This window comes from Scyliorhinus canicula, chromosome 3 (genome assembly GCF_902713615.1).
Source record: "Scyliorhinus canicula chromosome 3, sScyCan1.1, whole genome shotgun sequence".
NCBI classification, from domain to species: Eukaryota; Metazoa; Chordata; class Chondrichthyes; order Carcharhiniformes; family Scyliorhinidae; genus Scyliorhinus; species Scyliorhinus canicula.
The window spans coordinates 119,019,456-119,025,455 of NC_052148.1; the positions used below are offsets into that span (position 1 = coordinate 119,019,456).

The 6,000-nt window shown below is 46.6% G+C and overlaps 1 protein-coding gene across 4 annotated transcripts in view; it reads left to right on the forward strand.

The window, feature by feature from the left end:
* Nucleotides 1-5,760, forward strand: part of nmu (neuromedin U) — a 64,667-nt gene extending 58,907 nt beyond the window's left edge. For 2 of the 4 annotated variants that reach the window (XM_038791159.1, XM_038791161.1), the window contains one exon: nucleotides 4,759-5,760. The gene's annotated coding sequence lies outside the window, so the exon portion shown is untranslated. The remainder of the gene's footprint in view (nucleotides 1-4,758) is intronic. The other 2 variants (XM_038791158.1, XM_038791162.1) reach the window with 1 other exon arrangement.
* The last annotated feature ends 240 nt before the right edge of the window (nucleotides 5,761-6,000 follow it).

The window sequence follows — 6,000 nt, forward strand, 5'->3', positions numbered from 1 at the left end:
CGCCGACATGGGTGGACCAGGACAGATTGTTGGGTGATGTGCACATCTAGGAATTTGAAGCTGTCAACCATCTCCACCTTGGCACCATTGATGCAGACAAATTCTCTGACAATGAAGACCAACATACCATTTGCCTTCCTAATTGCATGTTGCACCTGCCTCTCCAATTTCATTGACTGGTGAACAAGGACACCCAGATCCTTTGTACATCCACATTTTCCAATATATCACCGTTTAGATAATACTCCCCTTTCTGTTTTTCATACCAAAGTGTATAACTTCACATTTAGCCGCTTTATAGTGCATCTGCTGTGTGATTGCCCACTCATTCAACTCGTCTAAATCACTTTGAAACCACCTTGCATCCTCCTAACAATTCCTCACAATGTGTCACAGCAAACTGGAAATGTTTAGCATGGTTTACTTTCCCTATACTATCATCAGATGTTGTGTCAAGTGTGTTTTTCATTATATTACTTTGTTTGTCTACCGCATATCAATGCAGATTCTGATCTGGTTCGTTCTTGGGGTTGTTGAGGACTTGCATGGGTGAGGCCCAAGGGATGGGCTCCAGGTTTCCCAACAGTGTCAAGTGAGCACTTAAGTTCCTTCTGTCTGACATGACACGGTATTTGTCTAAGTTGCCATGCGACTGAGGGCACATTAGGGTCTACAGGAAGCCTATATGAAATACACCCGTGATGTGGTCAGCATACAGTTCAGGAATGTGGTTAGTATATATTGGAACTGCATATGTGACTGCAATCGGGTACACGTCCGTTGCTGTTTGGCAACCATTCTTTTTTTAAAAATATTTTTATTGAATTTTTACATCTGTACACTATACAATAGATGAGCAAGATAGTTTGTATACAACTTACATTTACATGTTCCCCTTTCATCGGCGTTAGCCCCCCAACCCTCCCCCCCACCCTTCTTTCCCCCCCCCCCACTTCCCTTCTTCCCCCCCCTTCCCTTCCCTTCTCCTCTCTCTCTTCGCCACCCCACCCCCCCCCCCCCCCACCCCCACCATTTTTGTTGTTCGGGCTCCATCTTGGGCCCTTACGTCACAGATGTTGTAGACTCTCTTTCATTTTGTATTTGTTTTTGTTGCCCCTATGACTTTGTTGGGGGTGGGTGGGGGCCCTCTGGCCTCCTCCATGGTCTTTTCCCGTGACCCCTCCTGATATTTCCCTGGGTTCCATCCTTGCTGCCCCCACACTTCGTTCTTATCTGCTCCGTGTAGTCCTGTCTGCCCTCATTGTCCCTCCTGCCCCCTCCCTATCTGCTATTGGCCTCGAACAGGTCTGGGAACAGGCTGATGAATAGCCCCCACGCTTCTGTGGAAGTCTTCACCTGACATTCGGATAGTGTATTTGATCATCTTCAGGTGGAGAAAATCTGACAAGTCTGTCAACCAGTTTGCAGCTGTGGGTGGTACAGCTGATTGCCAGCCAAGCAGGATACTGTGTCAGGTGATTAGGGAAGCAAAAGCACGGGTATTGGCCCTCTTCCCCATATGTAGTAGTTCTGTCTGGTTTGATACCCCAAAGATTGTCACTCTCAGGAAAGGCTCCACTCTTACCCTCATAACATAAGAACATAAGAACTAGGAGCAGGAGTAGGCCATCTGGCCCCTCGAGCCTGCTCCGCCATTCAATTAGATCATGGCTGATCTTTTGTGGACTCAGCTCCACTTTCCGGCCCGAACACCATAACCCTTAATCCCTTTATTCTTCAAAAAACTATCTATCTTTACCTTAAAAACATGTAATGAAGGAGCCTCAACTGCTTCACTGGGCAAGGAATTCCATAGATTCACAACCCTTTGGGTGAAGAAGTTCCTCCTAAACTCAGTTCTAAATCTACTTCCCCTTATTTTGAGGCTATGCCCCCTAGTTCTGCTGTCACCCGCCAGTGGAAACAACCTGCCCGCATCTATCCTATCTATTCCCTTCATAATTTTAAATGTTTCTATAAGATCCCCCCTCATCCTTCTAAATTCCAACGAGTACAGTCCCAGTCTACTCAACCTCTCCTCATAATCCAACCCCTAACCCCTAACTTTGGACATCGCCTCGAAGAAGGCTGTCCAGAACCCGACAAGCCTGGGGCAGGCCCAGAACATGTGGGCGTGGTTGGCTGCACCTCCCTGACACCATTCACACTTGTCCTCCCCCTCCGGAAAGAACCTGTTCATTCGGGTTCTGGTTAGGTGCGCTCTGTGCACCACTTTGAACTGCATGAGGCAGGAGGAGGTGGGGTTGGCCCTGCTCAATGCTTCACTCCAGAGTCCCCACCCTACTTCTGTCCCTCGTTCGTCCTCCCATTTCTGTCTTGCTCCACCTAGTGGTGTTCTCTCCATTTCTAACAGTCGTCTGTAAATGTCCCCACAGTTTCCCTTCTCCATACTATCTACTTCCAGCAGTTCCTCCAGCATTGTGTCTCTCGGGCCCTAGGGTACCTCGTCGTCTCCTTGCGGAGAAAGTTTTTGATTTGTAAATGTCGGTGCTCCTGTTCATTCGTTAGCTCCAATCTCTCTGTCAGCTCATCCTGGGTTGCGAGTCTGTCACTCAAGTAAAGGCCTCTAATCGTTCATGTCCCCCTTCCTGTCTCCACTTCTTATTCTTAAAAGTGGCGTCAAGCATGGTTGGTGGAAATTTGTGGTTACCACAGATACATAGATACATAGAAGATAGGAGCAGAAGGAGGCCTTTTCGCCCATCAAGCCTGCTCCGCCATTCATCACGATCATGGCTGATGGGCGCCACGGTGGACACCTCAGTTAAGCCAAAGTGTCGTCTCATCTGGTTCCAGGTTTTTAACTTCGCTGCCACCACTGGACTGGATGTGTACTTTGTCCTCTTCGGATGCCCTTCCAGCCTTTTGCGTCTCGCAGAGCAATCGGCAGGGGTTCAATTGCCAGGGTGAACAGGAGCAGGGATAGTGGGCATCCCTGCCTGGTGCCCCTGTGCAACTGGAAGTATTCAGAGCTTGTGGTGTTGGTCCGAACATTCGCCTTGAAGGCCTGTACAGGAGTTTCACCCATGAGGTGAACCCCGTCCCTGACCCAAACCGCTCCAGCACTTCGATGAGGTACTTTCATTCAACTCTGTCGAAGGCCTTTTCTGCATCCAGGGAGGCGATCATTCTGGTGTTCACTCCCCAGATGGGGTCGGTATCACATTCAGCAGCCGTCTAATGTTTGCAGTTAGCTGTCTACCCTTGACAAAGCCAGTGTGGTTCTCTGCGACCATCTCTGGTACGCAATTCTCCAGTCTGTTGGCCAGGACTTTCGCAAGTATTTTTCCACCTACGTTAAGCAGCAGCGAAATGGGCCTATATGATTTTTCTTAGGTATCAGTGATATGGTGGCCTGTGTTGGCATAGGAGACAGGGTGCCCTTTGCTAACGAGTCTGCGATCATCTCTCGTAGATGCGGGGTCAGTACTAGTGCAAATTTTATATAGAGATGGGGTCCCAGCACCTTCCCCACCTGTATGGAGTTAATGCTCTCTATGACCTCTCCCAGTCCTATTGTTCCCCACTCATTCCGTCTATCGTTCCCCACGGCTTGTATGTCCAGTCCATCAAGGAACCATTTCATCACCGAATCCCGTCGTTGGGGCTCAGAGGTGTACTGTCCCCAGTAGAAGGCCTCAAATGCTTGGTTGGCCTTTTTTGGTTCAGCTACCAGTCCGCCTCAGATAGCAATCTCCCTTATGGCTGCCTGCCTGCTTTCTCAGCTGGGGAGCCAACAGGTGGCTAGCCTTCTCTCCTAGCTCATAGAAGGTCTCCCGTGTCTGGTGGAGTTGGTGCACTGCCTTCCTAGTGGATAGCAGGTTAAAGTCCATTTGTAGCTTTTTCCTCTCCGCAGGAGCTCTACAGTCGGGTTAGGGTTAGGAGTACCTTCTGTCGACCTCCAGGACAGAGTCAATCAGTTGCTGCCTGGTTGCCATCACTTCCCTACCCCCAAGTGCCTTGCAGGCTATAATCTATCCCCTAATCACCGCCTTCAGTGCCTCCCAGAACATGGAAGATGAGACTTCCCCATTCTGGTTGTTAGTGATGTACTCGCCTATGGCCTGTGATGTTTTCTGCGAGAAGACCTTGTCGGCCAAGAGAAATGTGTCCAACCTTCATGCGGGTCGTTGGGCACGGCCAGTCTCCAACCTCACATCCATGTGTGGAGCACGGTCGGAGATAACTATCGTGGAGTATTCCGCCCTTACTTTGTCTGGAAGCACCAATTTCCACACTGCAAAGAAGTCGATGCAGGTGTATATCTTGTGCACCAGTGGAAAGAACGAGAATTCCTTCTCACCGAGTGTAGGAATTACCATGGGTCCACCGCCCCCATCTGCTCCATGAATGCTCCCAGTTCCCTAGCCATGCCTGTCTTTTTCCCCGTTCCCCGGTTTGATCGGTCTGTCAATGGGTCCTGTAAACAGTTAAAGTTCCCCCCAGCCCTCCCCATGATCAGTGTGTCAATGTCGGAGATTTCAGTAGTTGGCAATGTAGCAAGGGAGGAATTTTGTATTCTCTGGATTGCGGAGAATGGGCAGCCCTGATGTTTGTTGAATTTTTTATCTTCCATGATGTTGACAGACACACATGTAAAGGAGTGTGTTGTACCAGCGAATGTCGTTTTACATTCATTGCTGTGTTGAAGTGAATCTATATAGTTTAAGTAGTTGAAACCTAACCGGTTAAAGAGAATATTTTCTGTGTAACTATTACAATAAATTAATTTTGCAGGATGATGAAGATCTATAGGAATGATTGACACACATGATGAAAATGGTGTATGGACCGCAATGTATAGTAGTTACGTCTACGTCTTCCTACACTTGGCCTGTTTAATTGTTTAGTTATGTCTTTTCAACATCTACAATGTGCATGCTAACTTAAGCTTTGTTGGAAATTGTTGTTTTCCAAATGAATTACGCCACTAAAATTAAGGCAAACGTGTGCAATGTTTCAGTGTAATTTAGCAAACGGTGAATACCACTTTAAAGTCAAACTATGATGTAATACAATGCACGTTACTAAATTCCTTCTTCCCGTCTCTGTTTATGATGGTGTCACATGTATAAGTTATATTAAAATTCTTGGTAAAGATTCTGTTTGCTTTTGTTTTAAGGTATTCCCTCTTTTGATTGACTCATGTTTTACAAGTACTGACAAATTTCCACAGGGTTTTAATTCTATTCTGCCATAAACATACCATTGTATGCAATGAAGGACGTATGGGGGTGATTCTCCCATTGCCCATCTGTGGCTCTTCTGCTACAGTGGTAGTGGATGCCAGTCCTGCAATGAGTTCCCAGGTCCTCTGCAGAAGATTTCAGTTCTCTTTTCTCACCTCCATCATCAACCTCATTCCCTAGATATGCTATTCCTCAATAACCTGTAAGAACAATTGGTGTAATCTAAGTTACAGTGGACAAATGGGAATCTTCCCCTCTCCTCTCCCCACCTGCATACAGATATTTATTTCCCTGTATTTTAGGGTGAAGAAGCAATGTCGATGTAGGTTCTCGGTTGCTGCCAATTTCTGATGTTTCCAAATGGATTGGAAGGTATTCCCATTGTTGAAATTGCACCCCTTGTTAATTGTATATTAATTGGGTGTTTCTTTGTATTCACATAGTTAGCATTAATTGGGGCCTGACCTGTGCTTATATGTATTAGCAGGCTGAAACTGTGTTGGACTGGAGATGTATTGTGCTTCTCTGTAAATAAAAGTTTGTAAATGTACAAGTACAAGGCTCCAGTTCTAATCTCCACCTCCTATCTATCGGAGTTCTAATGATATTAATCTCACCAGTTCTTACTGATTATAAAATCCGGCAAAGGCAAATGCTAGTTTCATCATCAATTTATTGGAAGGGCTTATTCAATAGGGTTTTGCTGGTTTTACATGCAGAAGCCTAGAAATTTAGGTTTTGATCTTCAAATAATCCTCATTCTGTGCGCATCCAGTACTTTACCAGCCCC